This window comes from Lissotriton helveticus, chromosome 11, assembly GCF_964261635.1.
Source record: "Lissotriton helveticus chromosome 11, aLisHel1.1, whole genome shotgun sequence".
In the NCBI taxonomy this organism is placed as follows: domain Eukaryota; kingdom Metazoa; phylum Chordata; class Amphibia; order Caudata; family Salamandridae; genus Lissotriton; species Lissotriton helveticus.
Genome location: NC_136072.1, coordinates 680,700,205 through 680,723,313, shown reverse-complemented (window position 1 = coordinate 680,723,313; position 23,109 = coordinate 680,700,205). Strand labels below are relative to the sequence as shown.

Here is a 23,109-nt window from a genome sequence, read left to right as displayed (position 1 = left end):
GTAATGATTTCATGTAGATGTTGAAAAGCATGGATGAGATAATAGAGCCTTGAGGGACCCCTGCTTTTGTGAAGTACAATTTGGATGAGAAGCAGGGGGTATGGGTGACATTAGTATTGTTTTAAAGGTAGGATGTGATCCAGTTGCGAGCAATCCCCTGTATGCCAACTTCCTAGAGCCTTTGTATTTGAGTGTCATGGTCAACCATATCAAAGGTGGCTGAGAGGTCCAAGAGAAGTAGTGCAGCTACCCTGTTTCAGTTAACTGTGTTCTTATAGACATCTGCATGGAAATGGATTTAGTAGCAAATGGTGGTAGATGAGCATTGGCATTTGATTGTCCTTTCCTGAGATCCAGTGACCCTCCCTGGCTTGTGCTGGTGAATCTCCACCAAACAAGCTAGAATTTTTCCATATAGGCAAGCAGTAAATATGACTAGTATATAGTTATAAAAATTAAAAAAAGACCAATTCTGAGTAACAAATAATTTTATTTACTGTCTGGCTTATATTTGGGGAGTGCAAAAAATATATTTTAAAAAAAATTGTTGTTAAGAAGGTAATGAGCTTGTTACAAAACGAAAATGAAATTTGCATGCAAGTTTGACTGTATACACAGAAAGTTGTGTTTCAGGACAAAATGTGTATGTTTATGGTTTAAATCTTTTATTATTTTCATCAACATAGAAAAAACAAAGAGACCACAGTCGCCATTTGGAAAATGTGTATGTTTAATAGACATATGAGTTGAAGTATTTGCTGAATTTGATATCCTTATTGTTGATTTTTCCCGGGTGCAAGATGGCACATCATTCTGATGGTGTTGGAGTAGAGGTTTGTACAGCTGGATCTTAAAGTGACTCCTGTATGCCAGCACTTTGGCTTATTGAATTGCTTAGGCTTGTATGGAGTCTAAGGGGCATATGTATGAAAATCCCTCATTGCGATTCTCAAAAGGCGATTTTTTAGAAATCGTTATTTGAGAATTGCAAATAGGGATGTATGTAAAAATTCTCAATTTTTGTGTGATTTCTTAATATTCCTTAATTGCGATTAGCAAATTGCGAATTCGCAATTAAGGAGTACTTTCCCATTCATTTCCATGGGTCAGGAGGCCCATAGGAATGGATGGGAAGTTATTCTCGATTTGCGATTCGCAATTTGAGAATCGCAAATTGAGAATAATTTCAAGGGTGCAAGGGTGTCATAAGGACACCCTGATGCACCCCTGAAATTTACATGTGTGCGCATATGGAGCACATACATGCCCTAAGGGCATGTATGTGCGCCAAATGGCACCTTCACAAATGGCAAAAGTGCATTTGTGAAAGAAATCGCAAATTACCACCAACTTCAAGTTGGTGGTAATTTGCGATTTCTTAATGAGAAATCGCACAACTTGGGTGCTTCATACATAGCATTTAAGGAATCTAAATGCTGATGCAAAATTAAGGAATCTCAACTTTTGCGATTCCTTGATTTTGCGATGCAATTTCAATCATATATCGCATTTTCCGAATTTTTAGTCGCATACGGTGCTTTTTTGCGAATCACAGCGTTTGCGACTAAAAAAACGGACGATACATATGCCCCTAAATGCTGCCATCTGGCTACGTCAGGTCACTCGGACACTAAGTACAGAGAAAAGTGGAATCTAGACCGTCACACTGAGCATCCTGAATCAAGGGGTATACCGTGGCGATACTGATCTCCCCAGTGGCTTCTGAATTCTCGAGGTGATCCTACTGACTGAGGTACCTCTGTATCCAAATTCCTTGACATGAAGTGTGGACAGTACTCCAGTGCTGCAAGGAACTTAGATGTGGCTGTAGCCTGTTCGGATTCCGTCCTTAGGTTCCAATTGGTCTCCTCTCTCCCAGTGCTGCAACTGTCCCCTGCTGCTCTGAGCTCCTCTGCATTACTCCTATATAATACAGGTGTAATCTTTTCGAGGGACTTGTTTTTGTTGTTTTTTTAACCAGTATTTTCTAGGCTGATGGATCATGCAGCTTCTAGAGTTAAGTATGAATGAATGAATGACCGAAATAATGCATAACTGAACGTGTGTATGCATATACAGTACTGAGCAATTGTGGAAGAAGCTATCCTGCCTTTGTGTAAGTTAATGCATACTTCTTTATAGGGCCTCAAATACACTGAAATACGCGCACTAACAATTAAACTGCCCTGACCTACTTACCAACTTTGTCTGAGGTCCCAAAGTTATGAATACTAGGATCCACATGGACTGACCACTAGCTGTCATATTTTTAGGTTTCGTCTACAGTGTGCATGTGCTGTCAGCGAAAGGTAATGTAAACTTAAAATAAAGCTTAAAACCGGCTTGGGGCCCACCCTTTACTTACTAATACAATTGGTAGGCTTCCACTTCACTCTGGTTTCTTGCTTCTTATTGGCCACACTTCCTGCCAGTTGCTCACCTCCTCATGGCGTCTTCTTCGGGCTTCTGTCCATGAAATGGCCAAGTAACGCTTCCTGTTTACGGCAAGAGTCCTTCCGCAGGCCACATACTGCCCCTGGAATTCTCCGACCCCCCCCCATTTTTGGCCATGCATACTGTACGATATCGGCTTGTGCTTCTGTGTAATATATCTTTAAAAAAATGACAAACGAAACCTCTCGGCTTTGCCAATGCTTGTTTAAACGGAAGTCTCATTTGCCAATTGCAGTTTGCTAAAATACTGCAGCCTTGTGCCTGATGACCCAAAGAGATCACCTCAAAAAGACAGTGTAACCTGGGCCTCTGCATCGGACACTTAATCTGCCTGTACTCAAACCCAAGGTTCATGTTGAGGTTCTTTTTGGAACTTAAACCATGCACGCCCAGTTACTGCTTCTCTGAAATTGTTGTTTCAACATTCAGATGGTAAAAGGTGCCTTTTAAATGACTACCGTAAAAAGTATCTGTAGCAGTACATATTTTCCTTTAAAAAAAGAAAAAAGTCGCGTAATTTACCACAATGACACAATCTTGCACGGCCATACATAAAAAAATCGAAATGTAACACATCTCAAAAATATTTCCTCAACATACTAATCCGCGAAGAGCAAGAAGTACAGTTCTTTATCTTTTGTTTGTCCTAGGCTTTTGCATTGCTGTTTGCATTGCTTCATCACGTGGGATTGTTTTGTACTTGCTGTTCTGTGTGAGGTATGATGTACCGCCGCAGGAATGGAAATTAATCTCCTTAAATTATTGGTCATGCATTCTTCAGTAGATCTCTACTTCTAAAAGCAGAGCGAAGATGTTTCAGTACAGTACTCAAATATTTTCATGTTTTATTTCCTACAAAATGGTCCTGCTTGAATAGATATGAGACCTATGTTGTGTGGTGATTTACTTAAAAACAGGCTATTTCTGCAGCCGCTGACTGCAGCTCTGTTATCACATTGGAAAAAATATCCAGTCACAGAATAAGTATGACCAGCATTTAAGCAACGTTTTCCCTTCTTTAATTTTGATTTCTGCTACTATTTTAGAACTAATCGAGTGGTTTATTGGTTAGTCTTTGATGGCTTTTTTGATACTATCAAATACATGTCTACATTTGGAAGTGGGATAGGAGGATATTTTCAAAAGTAATTTGGGGGAATTAATTTTCTCCATTAGCTTGCATTGAAGTGAGGGTAATTTCAGGCGAGAGATCGAAATAATAAAGCCATTTTCGGCTGAATTAGGTGTGTTGGCTGGTCTGATATCACTATTGTGTGCTTCGCCTGTAGAGTGGATGTAACCTATAAGCCACGTCGGCTCTTGGAACCTGCTGGATCCCTTGTTTACTGATCTTGTAGCTCTGCTCTCTGGGCTTGTACCATCTGATTTATCTGAATGATAAGTCTTCTGTCAGCTTCAAGTAGAACATCTACTTGGCAGGAAAGGGACGTGAAAATTATTGTGTAGTCTACTTGCCACAGTGAGAGTGAAATATGTGGTCCAACTTAAAAGGAACAGGATGAAAAATAAAAGTGGAAGGTGGGAACTGAAGCAACACCATATATAGTTTTGAAACCAGATATGAGGCCATGTCAAATGGAATATCCAGATTGTTGTAACTGCCTGCTTAACCTGTAGCGTGTTAGTCTTTTTATTTAGTAATGTTGTCCTAGGAAAAAATATATTATGCTCTGTTTTTTTCAGTAATTTGTTGGGGAGGCAGGGTTCACACCCTTGGCAGCACGTCTAATCCCAAACAGCCTTGGCTAAGGCCAGACTCGCTTGGCATGCCATGAAGGTATCGTAACAGTTGGAGTGCTCGTTATGGAACCGCATATAAACGTATGTCCTTTGTAGATTTTGTTGTTGTGGTTTCTAAAATTATTATGTAAAATGCACTTTGTTGCTACATTTCATCAGAGGCGAAGTCGCCCTCATTACTCTTATCACCACCTTCCCTGTGCCCCAGTAGGGGTTGAGACTTGCTCAGTTAACTTGTTTGGTACATCTTGGTGCACACATTTATTTTACTTGAACAGCCCAGAGACATCAGAAGCTGAGAGGGGACCCTATTAAACAGTGCAGTGTAGGGGGTCAGGTGCTATCCTAGCCTGAGGCTTCTGGAGTAGGCTTCAGGAGTTTTACACCTACCCCTGAGCTGCTTAGATGTCTGCACTTGTAACGCTATAGGGGTCACCAGTGAACGGGGTGACAATTAGTTTAATGTACTTTACAGTATGTGCAGTGTTCATGAGTTATGAAGTGATGTACCTGAATATTAATAGCTGGTATCCTTGGGCTTCATGAGAATGAATTTTGTATTGCCTAGGTACAAGTTTAGTTCATCACTAATATAATTCATTTGCACAAGTTGAGCACCCCTGTAGCAGTCTTCACGAAAAGGCCAATGTTCTAATGACCATGCAGTCTAAAGTCACTCGCTACCATTTGCAGGTTTACTCTTACAACGTGTTGCTGAGCTGCTTAAAAGGTGTTCAATTTCGTTATGTGCACAATACAAAGTTGGGTGGGATAACTCATAAGTTAGTAGTGGTTGTGTCTTATGGCGAAGGATTGAATTCATTTTGTGTGACTCCCTACAGATATGGGTGTGTACTTTTTTTGGAGGTGGGCTGTAAAACACACACTTGCCCTTACAGATAGAAGCTATTTCTAATTCCTACCTTCAGCCCATGGGTAAGTGGTTCCATCATTGCATTCGTTAAACAGGAGCTGTATGACTGTTGGAGGGGCAAGTCTATTTTGGACAGCTCTATACAAAAAATAGAATCTCCTTATTGGTGCTAAGAGTTTAAGATCAGTAGCTTGTGGCGGATGAAGTGTTGAATGTGACGGCTTGATGTATCTCTTGCGACTTGAAAACAATGAGATTGAGAAAGAATGTGATAGAGAATAAATATGTGTCATGTGATGTAACTGGGGTATATGGATCTTATTAGAATATGGGTTGGTGAGTCTAGTATTAAAGGGAAGTCATCTGAGGATGTACAAAACAAGATCATAAGGAGAATTTATTTAAACTAAGATCTCTTCTCTTAAGATGAGGTTTAAGCCATGGCAAAACCTATGTAAAATGATCCCAGGAAGTTGTAACTATTAAGAATTGTTTGGGAATGTGTAACTGTGCTATTTTGGGCTATGTTTTTCATTGTCAACTTGTATTCCCACTCTTTGGTTTGAGGATAGTCTAGATGATAAAATCTTATTTGCCATAGAGTGAGGGCAGTGAAAGAGGTGATGACCTGGTTAAGGCATGGAACATGTGTTGCAGTGGTGTATGTATGAAACCAACTTGGACACATTATAAAGGTTAATGAAAGTGTATTGTTCTTCTGTGGAACAGCATTGGCACTTATGGTGAAATTAAAGATTGTAAGTGCTGTATATGCATAAGAAAATGTAAAGTGTAAGATAAAAAGGATATGCTATTTGGTTCTCTAGTTTTGGTTCTGAAAAACAAGTTATATTGTAGTTGGGTCAATTGAATAATTTCATAACGAGTTTTAATAGTTATTGTAGGCAGATGGTTTTTTTGAAAACCGGTTTCACCATGAATAGTTTAGGTGTTTTTATGCTTAACAGTGTTGCTTTTGCTTAATTTTTTTTCCTGATCCTGAAGGTCTTCCAATTGGCAAAACGTAGACTAACTGCCCCTCCCGTGAAAATTGAGACTCAATGCATGTAAAACACCTTTTCTCTCACAGTTTAACTGTCCGCTTTGAGCATTGTCAGGCCACACCCCACATACAGACAGATGCCTTTAACTTAGTAAATCCACTGTGATTGAGGGAAGGCATTTACATTGAGCGCAAAAATTAAGATGGACAGCACGAGCAGCTCCATATTTTAAAGGGTTGTATCCTATCCGTTTAGTTTTCTCTTAGCATCTATTTAGGATTTCAAAACACACAAAAGGTGATGGGAGGAATGCTTGCAATTTGTCTAACCTCTGGCAATCGCCGAGGTAGCATCCTAACCCATCGTTCTTTTCTCACCATGCCACCTCAGTTTGGACCCAAACATATGCAAATCAGTTTTGACCCTGCTCCTCATGGGAACAGACTAGCCCAAACTTCCATGCCGGGTCCTCCCTCAACTGGAACACAAGCGCCCCAGGAACATTTAGGTATTCTTCAATTGACAAATCAATCTTTGTAAAGCGCAAACGAGATTTTTACAGAAAATGCGTTTTTAGGTACGCTGGACAGTCCGGGACTAGCATTGTAGGCTCTGGCAATCTGCAGCAGTTTATTTCAGAACCCATGTGGGATAATGAATGGAGGCAAACGTTTAGTTTCAAAGGCACATGATATTCTTGATTCTTCAATAATTTTCACCTTTTCTTGCGAGATCTTTGAAGAGACTGGGATATTCCATTAAGTCACTGGAAGTTCTGTACCTCTGAAGTATAATTATTTCTAACTAAACTGACTGATTTCTGTGACCGCGACCTCTCTTGATAGCAAGAGGCTGCAACACTCAGAGTTTCTCCAAATGAGAGTTGGGGTATTTCCCTCAAGCCTTGCAGTGGTTCCACTGAGAACTGGTGGAAGGAAATGATTTGGAACTAAAGATTGCATGAAGCCACCAGCCCTGTACTACAACTAGTGGCAACTCTGAGGGCATATTTTACCTTGCAGTGCTAGGACGTGTGTGGATGTTGTAGAACCACGCACACACACACATTTTGGACAAGTTGTGACAGGCATATTCTGCTTATGGAGATCATAGAAAGTTTGCTTTTAGCGGTGACACTCCATCCTCTGTTTATAAGCTATAATTTTGTAACTTCAAACAGTTGCACCATATATAATTATCTTTTTGCGTTATTTGTTATTTGCTTTTCTTCACTCCACTTGACATACTTCAGTGCAGGGCATCTCGCAGCCCCAGTTCACAGTAAAAATAAAAAAAGAGTTCTCGCAATAAAGTTGTCACAGCAGAGTGGGGGTCACCAGGTGGCAAGATGCGCAGGGGCCATAGAGTTGCTAGTGAAGGAGCATGTCGTGCGTGAGGGTCACGTTCAGGTCTGAGGGGCTGGCTCAATCCATCAAGTTGTTGAAGGGCAGTGATTAGGCTCGCAGCAGGAGACTTTTGAGCGTTGACAGCGCTAACGAGGTTCACTCTGATGATTTCATCTGGTCCAATGCTGTTACCGGTGAGAGACAAGGAGCTCCTCGACAGGGGCCGCTCGAGGTCGCTGCGCAGTTATTGAAAAGCCACAAGCTGGTTTTCCTCTACAGGGACGGAGACAAAAACTGGAAAATTGACAAAAGGCCGGCATGCCTTGCAAGCCCACGAAAACGTAGATCCTTCTGGAGTTCATGCAGCTTACTAATAACAAAAGCATGCTCCAAAAAGCACACATGTTGGATCTCATGACAGACTCTATTACTCTGAAAACATTCCTCTTTAGCAGAGGAGGGATGATAAATGCTTAAGCATTTGAATCTCACTCATCCAGCGTTGGTTTAAGCATGCATTGCAGAAGTCTAAGGCCTGCATTGCAGAAGTCAGTGAATTTAAGAAGGTTCTGTATCATGGTGCAAAGGTTTATGGGCTCTCCAATCTCTGCCTCCAGCGCACAGGCATTGTGCCTTAACCTTTGGGAGTTTACCTGCTTTTTACACCAAGATGACTCCTCCTGAGGAACAGGCATGTGCTGATAATCAATCCATCAGGGTACTTGTAAAGCGCACTGCTCACCCATGAGGGTCTCAAGGCGCTGAGGGGAGGGGGGTGCCGCTACTGCTCAAAGAGCCAGGTCTTGAGGAGTCTTCTGAAGGCGAGTAGGTCTTGGGTCTGCCGTAGGTGGGTAGGGAGGGTGTTCCAGGTCTTGGCGGCGAGGTAGGAGAAGGATCTGCCGCCGGAGGTCATTCGTTGGATGCGGGGACAGCAGCGAGGGCGAGGCTGGCGGAGCGGAGCTGGCAGGTGGGGGTGTAGAAGCTGAGTCTGCTGTTCAGGTAGGCTGGTACAGCGTTGTGGAGTGCTTTGTGTGCGTGGGTGAGGAGCTTGAAGGTGACAGGGAGCCCGTGTAGGTCTCTCAGGTAGGGGGTGATGTGGCTGCGGCGGGGGATGTTGACTATCAGTCGGGCGGAGGTGTTTTGGATGCGTTGTAGGTGTTTGGCTGGGATTCCTGCGTAGAGTGCGTTGCCGTAGTCCAGTCTGCTGCTGACGAGGGCCTGTGTCACCGTTCTTCTTGTCTCGGTCGGGATCCACTTGTAGATCCTGCGGAGGGTGTTGTAGCAGGAGGAGGTGACGGCGTTGACCTGCTTAGACATGGAGAGGGAAGAGTCGAGGATGAATCTTCGGTTGCGTGCATGGGCGGTGGGTGTCGGTGCTGTTCCCAGTGTGGTCGGCCACCAGGAGTCGTCCCAGGCTGAGGGGGTGGGTCCGAGGATGAGGACCTCCATCTTGTCCGAGTTCAGTTTCAGACGGCTGCTCCTCATCCAGTCGGCGACAGCCTTCATTCCCTCGTGGAGGTTGGTTTTGGCGGTGTGTGGGTCCTTGGTGAGGGAGAGGATGAGCTGGGTGTCGTCGGCGTAGGAGATGATGTTGAGGTCGTGATGGCGGGCCACTTGTGCGAGGGGGGCCATGTAGACGTTGAACTGACCTATGATACATCTGCTGGGGGTCAGTGAGGAGGCTACAGATGCGGTGAGAACCTATTTTCCTACTTTTGTGGCAGGAATATATTGGAAGATATGCCTGGAGGTACTTGCATGTCCAAACACTCCCTCAAAAACAGGTTTTCTCCGAGTAATTGACCTACTCATGTTTATTTTTTTATTATGTTTTAACAATTAAGAATGCAGCACTTTTTCAATCTTGATTTCCCTTTTAAACATCAGAGAATAATTTTAGGCACGATTTTGTTTTAAATTATTTACCCTCACTCCACCCCAAAGTTGAATATTGGCCTTTATTATTATTATTAAGTTTACCTGGATTTATTTTATTTCCAGAAATTTGTGAGTACCTCTTCCTATGTAAGTGGCAATTCTACTAAAGGATGTGTTGGTTTTTTTCTTACATTTCTTGAACTGACCCTAACAGTAGATCATATCGTCACGGAAAACCTCTAGTTTTCAACAAGAGGCAGACTTGGAGATATAACGCTGATATTTTAGTTGCTGTAAATTACTTTTGATTTTGGTATCTGGGATTTGTGTAGCATGCATCCGTCATTAGTGTGTCGCGGAGGCACTACACTTATTTCTCGTGATTACAGGTGGACATACCTATATGTGAAGATTTGGGTGAGGTGTGTGAACATTTTGTTAGGCTGGTGTAATCTCCTGTAATCCCTAAAGTTTGTGTTATGAATAGTGACAACTTCCATGCATTTTGCATAATTTAGTGTGAATTTTGCCTGTGGGAGAGTGGTTTGAGTGGCACATGTTTGATCAACTGACCTTTTTAATCGAACAAGACATTTACTACTGTCTGCCTGTATTTCTTGACTTTTTGTTTGTGACATGTGCACTCGCTTAGAAAATGTACTTCGGATAACTGCAAAATGTATTTTACATAAATTGTGTGGCAATGGTGTATTTTTTGCACACCTTTAATCCTGGCATGTGGTCTAGCTAAATTGTGGAAGAATTGCTGCTGCTGGCATGCATGCCTAAAATCCTCGGATATGTGAGGTATGGATCACAATTCGGACTGCCTTGTTTAAAGATACTTGAATTGGTGTGCTCTTGGCTGGATAGAATGCTATCCTGGTCTTCTCTACAGGTTTCAGAGATTGATGGATATGGTCTTGTGGATTGATGAAGAACTGTCTCAGGGTTTGAAACTTGAAGAATCCTGTTTTTATATACTTCCAGAAACAGAGGTGGGTTTGAAGTTTTTTTCTCGGACGGGTATGGAGTTCTAAAGATTTTTGGCATCTATGCACAATGAGCGATTTGTTTGGGTTTTGTAGAAACGTGGCACTTTAAGTTCTAGGTGGGTCGGACCCTCTCTGCAGGTTGCATGTGAAATGTTAGTTGCAGGAATATAAATACATCCATACAGTGCTTAGAGTTTAATGCGTAGTACTTTGAACACAATGAAAGAAGCACAGGAAAAAAAGCTACGTCAAGGCGCCTGTTGTAATTTAATTCCTAGATTTCAAGAGTAGGATTAGCCTGTAGCTGAGGTTTGTACCTGCTGCAATATATTTAAGGTGGGCCAGCACTAATGAGGCTGTGGCTTAAACATTTTGGGAAAAGCCTAGTTTGGGGGTGGAATAATATCCGTTTTGGTATTCTGAGCACATTTGTTGAGTATTTCACTACCGCATCTAGGATGACTCCTAGGCTATTATGCTTTGTTAATTCTCAAGTCTTGATCTGGGATAGGTCCCACCTGCTTTCCTCTAATCTTCCCCATCGCCAAGAGGGAGTGTAATGGCCAACTAGGGATTTGACCGACACCTCTCTGCACGGTCAGGGACTAACTCCCCGGGCCCCAGCCTGGTTCAGCGCCTCACCTCATTTCTGTTATGATTTGCGTATCCTTCACTGCAGCCCACTCCTTCACCACAGTGTGTGACTCCTGACTGATATCCCCTGAGTAGTCTCTCCCAGCAGTGGCATGAGGGCCCAACGGTCTTCCCTTCTCTCTCACCTCCCTGACATCATGTAAGAGCAGCACTGAAATCCGGCCACAACCAGCTCATCAGGCGTTTCCCACTTTGGAAAAGTCAGCGTTTCTACTGGCTCTGCCAGTACCCTCCCATAGGTACGGGATCATGCCACTGGCAGCTCCAATCCCCTCCTCGTTCTGTGGCCTTCTCCATTGCCTAGGCCCACCTGGCAGCGCACAGGGCAACATTGGCCTGCCCTGCGCCGCGATCAGTCTCCTGCCCTCCGAGATCCCCGGCCCGCACCAACTTCTGCCTCGCCTTGGGCACTTCTGCAGTGACCTCTGACACGGAGGCCATGGCCGCAATCAGTCCCCCTGTCTTCCAGCCTCTGGGTGCTCTGGCAGGCCCCTTCAAAGGCTCCGATCCTCATGGCGCCTGGAAGCACGGCGTCCTATGCCACCAAGACTGCTCTCCGTTGTCTGCTCCGCAGTTCCTGTCTTCGCTGGTGGATTACGCCGCACTCGCTGCTTATCCTGGGACTCTCATCTCTCTCCGGTTGCCGCCAGACTGCGGGCAGCCATCTTGCGTAAGCACCGCCGGCATTTGCACTTTTAAATCACCCCTCCTCCGTTGTCACCTAGTCCTCCGGTTAGGCAAATTAGGCTCCGGGGTCACCTCCGGCATGTCCGGCCCCCACCATTGTGCCCCCAGGACACGGCCATCACTGCTAGAAACAGGATAAATGGGTCGACGGGCGCGGAGCTTTCCGCTCACATGTCCGCCATCATCAGCCTTCAAGCTACACCCCGAGAGAAATGTTGTGTTTTTTGTGTTTTTTTCCCATTTTAGACCTGCAATACTTTGAACTGCAGTGTTGAATTTTATTGCAAGATAGTTGCTCCATGTCCCTGGAAGGTGTTAGGAATTTTAGTTCCTGCATGAAATTCTAGCTGCTTTATACTGGTTGCTGAAAAAACCTATGCGCATCTGGTACTAAGGAGCAGTGGCGTTATGATGCTAGTGTATTTGTGTTGAATGGATTGATTTATAGAGGAGAGTGCATATTTACGTTGTTGCATGCTTTCTTGGTGCCGGAGGGAAAAGGGGTTATAGCTAAATGTCTTATTTAGTATTTACTTCAGTAGCACGGGGAGAATCTTGCTCGGTTTTCCTACTGGTACATTGGTTTGTCCAGCGCCCTGTATTCTGTATTTGTAAGAAATGAAGTCATTTATTTTTTATTAGTGAAATTTGTTGCATAGGGGATTCTGCACAAGCAGAATCCCCTATGCGCTATGTGCTGTGTTAATCATTCACCTTAAATGTTTTTAAACGTTTTTTGTGAATGTCGTGCCAAACCTCCGCTGATGATTCCTGTTGATGGGGAAATAAGGGAGGCTTGGTATGATAGGCCTACACTGTGTTTTTGGGGAGCAGAGGTGTAAAGTTGCCAATCTTTTATAGGTCTCGCCTATTGACCTCTTTAGATGTCTCACCTCTCTATTTGCCTACCCCCCCCCCAAAAAAAAATCAAAAGGAAAATACTACGCATGTACACACATAGTTCCAGCTCTCTTAATATATTGGCGGTCTTGCGCTGAGCGTGATCGCATCTTTTCTTGATAGCATGTGCCCACTGGCATTCCTATGGAGCCGTGGTTGGCTCTCAAAGTTGGCCATATGATAAATAATTCTAGAAGATTAAATCCTTGTTTCCTTGTATCAATTTTATTTCTTATGGGAAAGGATGTTTAAAGCCTAGGGAGTAATATGGGACTGAAACTACATTTTTTGTCACGGTTGACAGTCTAGTAGGGTTTCTGTGAGTCTGTGTGTACTGTGTTTTGTGTTTTCATATTTGCCCATGGAAAGATTTTATTTTCTACCCAGTTAGCCAAAACATGGGCTTCTTTAAAAGGAATGATCGGTTCCCCAGAGGCACGAAACTCATCATAGAACACAGTACTGGCAATGGGCAATCTCTCTCCCATGTAGGTTATAGTTGTGTTTGATATACAGGAGCACTTTTTATCATGGCAAACTTTGAATTATCCTAAGAGGGTGTAGCCGGCATCATGAGTCCGCAAAACTATATATAACTTAATAAAACAATAGAAGGAGCTTTTATGTATTAGCATACCATATACAAAATGGCCGAGTTTTAAGGGTTATATGACATAACTAGTTTGTCATTGATGTAAATCAGTGATAAATATGTATTTCACACAGAACTGTACATGACAAACCTTAGAAACAAAAAACCTCTCTACTTCAAGTAATCTGACCTGAGCCATGTTGTCAAAGATACCTTAGAAGTGTTTGGGTTTTATCCAGTTAATGTGTATGGTACCTCCAATAATTACAGAGTTGATACATCACAGTGGATTTTAATACTGGGTTAAACTCTTCCAGAGTGATAGTTAAGTCATTCCTAGGTCTGGCACAGACATCATTTGCTGTCTGAAATTATATGTAATAATACACAGAGCTGCACATTTTCACCCCCCCCCCCTCATATGTTGCAAGTCATTTACATTTTGGATCAACTGATGTTGTCTTTTATAGTGCTGAACAACTCGATCCTATAACTCCTATAGAACAGATTGAGTCGAGATTTAAGTTTGAAGGAAGTTCTTGATGAATTACGGGCATGAATAAAACCATTATCCCCCCATGAATGGCAGCAATCTTTAAACATCTCCATGAACTTAAGATGAACAATTGTTGTTGAACACAAACACTAGTTTCAGTGGCGATATATTGGGTTTCTCTTATGGATTGAATATGGAGAGCCTTTACTTAGAGAGGTAAAAGAAAATTAAAACTTAAATATTATATCAAACCTAAAAAAAAAATGGTACCTTACATTAAATTGCATACGTACTGCTATTTTACAAGAGAAGAGTACTGAGTAAATTAGGTTATCAAGAAAAGTTTTTGAAACTCCACATTCAACAGAAACAATTATTCTCCTATTTTGTCATGTTGTGAGATGCATGACTTTCTTCTTAAGACTACACATCTTAGGGCGTGTTTATGTTTCCAACCTGTGAAATATTGTAAATAAATGTTTCACAATGCAACATAAATAAATATAACATTTATTTAACCATCTAGCTACAAATCGTGCATATGCTTTTTTCTGTGTAATATTTTTGAGTATCGCATCATACAGCATCTTGTAACAAGCGTAATAAATTGGCACAATCTATGTAGATACATTTGTCCCACTTTCCTCATATAAAAGCTTTCATCCCTTAGACATAGAAATAATACAAAAATGAAAGGTAAACTCCAAACCAACATTACGTACAGTTCGATCACATAGCCCCAGTTAGCATCCTCCTGCGTCGCATGATGGTCATTTTCCAATTGACCCCAGTGTCCTATCCATTCCATGTAGTTCCCACCCAACTGTGCTTCCATACATATCATTTTCACAGCGTCATCAAGAGTGCTTGTCAGTCCACTGGCCTACACGTCTTGTGCGCCCCTTTTCTGTATACTTGCACCCCCTGCCACTTCATCTCCATCCTCTTACACGCTCAGAGACCTATTTCCCATGAGACCTGACCAATCTACCAGATCATCCTCCAGTCTTTCATCCCTAGGGGCCTATTTCATATGTTAATTTTTTAGGTCTCACGCCTAGCGGTGCACTGCGCAGCACAAGACATTTTGTAAGAGAAAAACAGGGTATGTAAGCTGACTTAGGAATCGCACACGCTCGTGCATTTCCTTTATAGCTCCCCCATTGGCCTTTGTTTGCGTCTTATTCTAAAAGACTGCACGCAATTGGTCCCAGGCGGGAGCATTGCTCCTCCCATGGCCTTTTGGTGTCTGTTACGCGATTGGTGCACGTAATAGACACCAATAGGCCATGGCTCGCAGTGGCGCGCGCCCGCGCACGTTTGAACGTTGTTTTTCCTGTCGACTTGCACAGTTGTCTTCAGATACACAGCAATGCCGGACGGTAAGGGCAGGGATTTCTGCTAGGGAAGCTTGCTCTTCTGCTGAAGGTGTTTTTGTTGTCCACAGGGAAGTTTGCATTGCTATAGATGGTGTGTTTGTCTATAGATATATGTACATGTCAGGGAGGTTGCCCTGCCGCTACCCTGCTCTAACTGTTGGTGTGGGTGTTTTTATTGTGTATGAACAGGGAAGCGTACTCTGCAGTAACCATCGTGTGCATATGTGTGTGAGGAAACGTTTCACTAATGCTAGCTCATATATTCTGTATGTGGAAAACGTGCCCCCCCCCCTCTTCCTATGACCTGCTCTATTCACTTGGAATGCATAACGTAGGTGTTTTCTGTCCTGGGTTTTCACCGTGGGTTCACTACAGCACTCGTTTAGTTTCCTTCCTGCGAGTAAAGGCTGATTGCAGTTCTGGCCCTGCTGAGAACTATTGCTGTGTCTGTGCTGTGTTTTTTGAGTGACCCATTTTTACAGTGCCGCATTCCACGTGTTTTGTGACTGATGAACAACTGCGGTGCTCGGTGTATTGACTGAACCCAAGCCAACAGCCCGGGAGGATGTGGTGCAAAAAGTGGACAGCGAGGACTCGGATGCCAGGAGTCCTAAGGTAGTCATGCAGACTAACGGGTGGGAATGTCAATGCTGCACTCTGCACAACACCCCTGTTGCACACTCCTGCTCGGCCTGTGGTGGGCCTTGTAAGCTCTCGCTGCCCAAGATACACCGAGGCACTGGTGGTCCCTGAAGTGATAGCCCCTGTTGGATTTCAGATAGTGGCGGCTGGGCACAGCCCACTGCCCCCACAGATAGTAGTGACCCCAATGGTAGCATTGCCACTTCCATGGAACTTGAAGTCCCAAAGCAACCTTCCTTAGCCCACTTCTCTCCTGGTCTGCAGAACAACCCTGTACCACGTAGCCGCTGGGACGTGCCTCCTTTGATGCAACCGTTGGCACCTGATGTTTCCCAGCCCACACTGCAGGCTCCCTGTGGGCAGAAGAGCCTGAACCGTCCCATTCCAGCCCCACGATTCCAGGAACTGAGTGCCAGCAAGCGTCTCTGTGTCCTTGAGGAGGAGATAGAGGCCTCTCCTTCACACTGGACTTGTGGCACATGCTCTTTGCTGAACTCTTCGGATGAAACCAAATGCAAGATCTGCGGAGTTCATTGAGGCATTGATCTCATTGACTTGACTGGAGACACCGTGCGGTTTACCCCTTGCAGTCCCTCCAGGCCAGACTTCTCAAACTGGTCATGCTCCAAGTGCACTCTACGGAACCCCACCAGCACCCATAAGTGCATGGCCTGCCACTGTTCCAAGCTGCAGGGCTTCCAGGAGCAAATTGTTCCTAGTGAGCCCAAAGCAGTTGCCCAGAGTGCAGCCAGGATTGAGGAGGGACTGCAACTGAACCGCCATGCGGCACCAAAGCCATGTCTCGCAGGCCAGCGCAATGTTTTCCCGTCCCAGAGCAACCTGGCCAGTGGTCCTGCCCAGCCTGTATGCTTCTCAACGGCCTGAAGTCCAAGCACTGTGCAGAGTGCCACACACCACAGCAGTATGTGATGCAGGGCAAAAGACTCAAGCCTCTCAAGAGGAGGGAGAGCATGCATGTGGAGAAGCGCCGGCAGACAGATGAAGGCGAGGCCAAGGCTTTGCGGGAGAACATTGTCAGCTTGTGTCGAGAGGGGAGTGCAGAACCATGGCATAGTCTTTACTTGCAGTGAGGTAACTTGTGTGGGAAGTTGATGTGGGGTAGCTTCTTGGCATGCAGAGGAGATGAATCTTTAAGCCTGTAAGTCTTTGGTTAGTACCTCAGAGTGAATGGAAACCTCTACTCGTGTTTCAAGTGGAGATTATAGATGGAGAGTCTTTGGGTTTTAGGTCCTGGGAGGTCTTGCTGCATCCTACTGTTTAGAGTTAGTGTCACAGAGCTGGGAGCCCTTCAGTCATGTGGGGGTCATCGCCTGCCAATCAGGTTGTTCAGTTAGATCATCTCTGGGGCCCCTCTCTCTGCATTGAAAAGAGTCACATAGGCAGTGTGGAGAACACTTGCTAAATCAGAGCCACCTAAAAAAACATGGCTTTCAACTAAAGTTCACACTTATATTACTGTAGAGCTCAGTAGTGACCAAAGCATTTTTCTTTGAGTAAGTTAATCTTGATGTATTTAATGGTGCCTTTGCGATATGTTTATTTATAATGTCTTTCAGACGAGTTGGCTCCACTCCTGTTCACAAGCACTAATGCAACATGCAGTTCATTTGCCCTTCAGTGCTTTCTAATGGGGGGGGGGGGAGATCTTGTGTGGCCTGTGGTTGTGACTGTCTTTGCAGACTCTTTTCCCAACTCAACAATCAACACTGATCCTACCACGTCACTTCCACCTTCCAGTGCGTCACTTGCCTTTAATGTAAAATGTTTCGAATGAGGGTGCGCCCTATGCTGTGAAGAGTTAAACGAGGACCAAGAGATCCGTATTCACTGGATTCTCAAGTTCTAAACCTTAGTTTCGTCAGTTTTTCTTGAGGTAATTCCACTTTAAGTCACCCTTTTTCGAAAGTGTATCAACCCTGACATGTCCATTTTTATCATTTCTAGTTTTGCTTTGACTAATTATCAAGCCTTCAGTGGCCTCGTTGAAGCCCCTAGTTGCCACTGATGTGGCTACTCATGGATTTGAGAACCCCTCGCTCGGTGTGTCCGCATGGACAATCTGTGAATCCCTGCCAGCCTATGAAAGGTCGTAAGTAAAATTGCGGGGTGATACTAATGGCAGAAGGACCAAGCTTGGGCAGGTAGAAGTGTATCTGAGATTCTACCACAGTAGTGTACACCATACTCTTGCTTTGTTTTATTTGTGATGGATGCTCTTATTCCTCTTCTCTTTGTGTGAGTATGTTGATCTTGTGCTTCTTTGGGCTTGGGGCATTTAGCTCTTGTCTCCTCTTAGTCACTGTGCTCTTTGTCATTTATTGAGCACGCAGCGTCCACTGGTATGGCCTACAAGTACTGCTGCATTTTCCAAGGATTGGGTCCAAGCAGGGCATTTATATTTTTATTTGTATAGCCTTGCCATTGACTGCTTTACGTGAAACAAGTGGTTACTGTAGCGCATTCTCAGTGAACTTACATTACATCTGGAAAGTCTGAGATGTTCATCTTTAAGGTAGATCTAAACAAGGTGTGCATGTTTGCCTACAGTGTTAGGCTACTGTTACCAGGAACCAAAGAGTTGGATTGTGTATGCAAATACCAGAGATGTGCTCCGATTGTGCCCTGCTGACCTTTACATGGCCTCTCTGGCTCCCAAAAAAACAAGCATTTGCAATGCAATAGGTCTCGCATTACGGAAAGTTTGAGCTATTGGCTTTGCATTATTGTTTGCAACAGCAATAGCTCAAACTTTCAGTAATGCGAGACCTATTGCATTGCAAATCCTTGTTTAAATGAATGTTTATGGAAACATTACAGGAGCTTTATCCAGTAAGATGTCTTGCACACATTTTTTACTGTAAACAAATTTGTTGCTGACAGGCTGGATCATCAGTTTAGGTTGTTAATAGGTAGCTGAAATCTTAACTCAGCTGCTGAATAAAGAAGCTGAGCACGAGACCAATGCAACACATGGAACTGTTCAACATCTTGACAGATGATATAGCTGTTGTTCCTTAGAAATGTGGCCTGTGTGTCGAACAAATAAGTGATGTGTTATGAACGCGCCTGTGGTGCTATTATAGATTTACACAATACAGTTGGTTGCAGGGGTATATATTTTTAAGTAGCCTTTTCTTATCGTTATTGCTTTGAATCCACATGGCTTTAGGTACTCCTGAATTTGACATTTCCCCAGACATACAATGAAGAGGTTGAAATTGCTCAAAATCCTTTTAGAATTCCTAAAGTAGAAACATTTATGAGAAAGTGATGCCGAGATCTTTCATAATGTCTGTGTTAGGGAACACACAGAAAGGTCTAGTAGAAGTATAGTTACCTGTTCAAGTTTATACTTGAGGAAAAATGGTTTGCATAGTGTTATAGGGTACCAGCCAATTGAACAGCATTGGTTGTTGGGAATAAATATAGGTGAGGGAGATGACGTGTTGCATGTTGGACCTTCAAGGCAGACCTACATCGAGAAATATAAAAATGGAAATGGGTATTTTACAGACTCGCCGGTGGACCCAAGGGCAAAGTGGTATGGAAGAAGGAAAAGTTGATAGGTGATATGTTAAGTCATTTGGTGAGCAACCTGTGTGATTTATGGCCTCTCTCATGAGGAGAAAATTGATGTTCTGCATATTATTAAAGAGCAAGTATACATGAAGTGAAGGAGGTTCACCAGACTCAAAGAGCAATAACCGAGCAATGTGGCGGGTGGTTTGACAGAAGCAAGAAAGTTTAGACCTTCTGCATGCAGTATGTGAGTTTGAGTGTATCTGGTTACTGTTGGTAAGCAGTAGATTAGAGATTAATAAATACTTTGTAGAGGACAGCAAGTAAACTTAGTGTTGGTAACTGGAGATCAAATTATGCCTAATGAGATATAACACATTAATGTGGTGGTGATGGCTTTCTCAACTGACATAAGCAACTACTGGGGCAAACCAATCTGGAGAAAGCCGCATTTGTGCATTATACTTTTGATAAGTCTTTTGATAATGGTCAGAGGAGATAGAAAAGGAGGAATGATTGTAATCTTCTTGTAAGTAGTAAGAAAATCTAAAAGATGAAACATTCGTTCAGGGGTGGAGGAAGTTGAGTTAAATTATTTATAGAGCACTGAAGTGGGCTCAGGACTAAGCCTTGAGAAACCGTTCCAATTGGAGAAGTGAATGGGTGATTTAAGGAGGATGAAGAAACACAAAACAAGTGTTTTTGACCGAATCTGTGACTGGGATGGTGGCAGGAGAAGATATGAGATAGCTGGTAGACTGTGCCGAAATAAGTTGAAGGGGTTGAATACAGAACAGTAGGGCTTGAAGTTGGACATGCAAGTGTAATTTCCTTAGAACTGTAGGCCCAAATATCTCTGGTTGAGAAAAGAATTGCTATAAAGGTGTAAAGAACAGTACAGTTAAAACAATCTATTGGTCATTTCAATTGAAAATGTGTTGTCTGTAATGGCAGTGTGCTACCACATCATACATACTCTACTTTACCCCACTCCACTCTGCTCTGCACCACTTCACTCAACTCTGCACTACTTTCCTCCACACTATACCAATCCACTCTATGCTATTCAACACTGTACCATTCCTCTCCTCTCTGCACCTCTCTGCTCTGTGCCTCTCCGCTCCTCTCTGCACCATTACGCTCTAATCTACTCTCCACTACTGCCATCCACACCTCTGCACTGTACCCTGTACCGCTCCATTCTACAGCGCACCACTCCACTCTTCTCTGAAGCAATCTACTCTGTCACTCCTCTCCAATCTATGCTGCGTTACTCTCCTCTGCGCCACTCTACTCTAGCCCAGTGCACTATATTCTGCCCACTGCACTCTGCCAGTGAACTTAACGCAATGCACTCTACACCACTTTACTCAAAACCAATGCACTCTATGCCGGTCTACTCTGCACCACTGTGTTCGATGCCACAGCTCTCTATGCCACTCTTTGCCACGGCAGTCTGCACCATTCTACTGCACTCTATGCCACTACACTCTGCCTCTTTACTCCCGCCAGTGCACTCCACGCCACTACTCTACTACACTCCACTCTACCCTGCACCACTCCACACCTCGCCACTTCACTCTACTCTTAACCAATCTAATTTGCACCACTGAATTCTGCTCCACTGCACTCAGCACAATACTGCTCTACACCACTGCATTCTATGTCACTCTACTCTTACCCGCGGCACTCTCCATCAATGCACTCTACACCACTTTACTCAAAACCAATGCACTCTCCGTCACTGTGCTCTATGCCTCTCTACACCATTGTACTCTGCGCCACTGTGTTCTACTCTGCACTACTATAGTCTATGCCATTTCTTTTTGCGCCGTGCTACTCTGCGCCGTGCCACTCTGCACCGTGCCAATCTGAAACAATCTACGCCATACACTCTATGCCTCTTCACTTCCACACTGTGCCACTGCACTCTACACTATTCCATGTCACTACACTCTACGCCAATGGGCTCTAAACCACTTTACTCAAAACCATTGCACTCTATGCCAATCTACTCCTTACTTCACTCTAGGTCACTTCACTCCAGGCCACTGTACTCCATGACTCCAATCTACAACACTCCAAGACACTCCACTATGACGCTCTACTCCAATAAACTCTTCCCCACTCTGACACTCGATTTGTTTATTTGCAAAGTTTTATAGAGAGCTAGCTAGACCCGGAGGTATCCGAGCGCTTTACATGAGGATCAGCGAGTTACAGGTTACATAATTACATAAATTACAGGAGCCAAGTATAGACATATGAGAAAAACCTGAGATTAAAAATAATATGAGTTGGTAGCGTGTAACATAGCCAAGACACACGTCTTATGGGGAATGAAAGGTAAAGGGGGAATGGTAAACATGGTTAAGGAATGCGGATAGGCAGACCGGCAAGGGGGAAAAGTATTTCAGGGGGAACAAAGCAGTCAAAGTGCAAGAAAGACAAAATCGACCTGAGTATCGGTGAAAGTATATGAAGGGAGGGCTGTGGGAGACCATGGAGAAGGGGGGGGGGTGGACTAAAATAAAAAGATAAATCAGGCAGATAAGGAGCAGCCCAGTAGCAAAGAGGATAGGTCGAAGCTGCCATGATGGAGGACCCAACAGGAGCCCAAAAGGGCAGGATATACAAAATGAAACAAAAAACAATAAAGGTAGCTGACTACACGGTTCAACACAGGGCTGGAGAAGGGGAGGCAGCCAAAGAATCACGGAGGGAGGAGGCGGGGAGGGAAGGAAACACAGCAGAGAGATGAGGAAAACAATGTCCGGCTGAGTAGGTGACGGCCAAGGGGATGAACGAGAGCCAAACTCCTCTATTGCTCTATAGGTCAGCTCCAACGGGCATCGGCCAAGGGTTGCTCAGGCTCCTCGGTAAGTACAGATAGTTATGGTTTCCGACCAGGGGGCACTGTCAAAGTTCCATCGAAAGCACCAGTCCCGATGTTACTCGGAAGCGCCGTCCGCCTCGTCCTCCAGCTCGCCCCCCAGGTTAAGAGTGGTGAGAGGAGAGGTGGAAGGGACAGTTTCAAAGCCTGCAGATGCATCATGGGAGGCCGCCATATTGTTAATAGCATTTGCGTGCAGCACCCGAGTTTGTAATTTGGGATTACTACAGCTCCCAGGAGATTCGCGTAGGCGCTGTATGTGCGATGGTCTCCTGTGGTATAGCCGAGTTGGCGCTCCACGAGTGGTCTCACTTCTAGGGATCGTTGGCGTCCTCCATATTAGAGACGGGCAACAGTAAGGCGATGATGCGCCAGTTGTGTTGTATTAAGGCGCTTCACTCTGTTATTGATAGCCATTGGTTAGTGATCGTGCTTGTATAGTGCTTTAGAGAGAGAATTACGTTGCTCCTTTTTTTAGTGGCCTCGCTATGAAAGATCGATTTATTTTTTTTTTTTTATTTTTTTTTTTTAGCATCCGCCATTTTAGGGTCAGGCAGTTAGTCGGGCAATGACTCGTCGTTTGAGTTATATAAAGAATTGTTTGAATGTGGCCCGCAAATTCAGTCTTTAGGCCCCAGACTCACACCGGGAAGCACCGGTGTTGCTGGTGCTGCTGGTGCTGCCGCCTCACCCCTGTTACTCACGAGAGGGCCAGTGCTGAACGGGCTCCAGCCGCAGGGGGACTGGCCCCCTGCAGGCCCCAAGACAGCACGACTGGAAGCTGCACCCCCGGGCTAGAGAGGATGGGACGAGGATCAATCACCGCCTCCCAGTGTCTCTCTGCTGGTTCATTCGTTGCGTGGATCTCCGCCTCTGTGCTGTGCCGACAGACTGCCGGATTGTAGTCCCGTTGTAACTCAGCCCCGGCTCTTACACACTTGAGAAGATGTGAGGTGGCCATGCCTGGACCAGTGGGCTTGGTGGCTTCTCCAGGTGCTCGGCTGCGCTGTTCCC

The 23,109-nt window shown here is 44.3% G+C and overlaps 1 protein-coding gene and 1 pseudogene across 1 annotated transcript in view; both read left to right on the top strand.

Moving 5' to 3' along the window:
- Positions 1-23,109, top strand: part of TET3 (tet methylcytosine dioxygenase 3) — a 386,815-nt gene that overhangs the window by 80,334 nt on the left and 283,372 nt on the right. The gene's annotated exons all lie outside the window — the stretch shown is intronic.
- LOC144792031 (calpain-15 pseudogene) lies at positions 15,555-16,753 on the top strand (annotated as a pseudogene).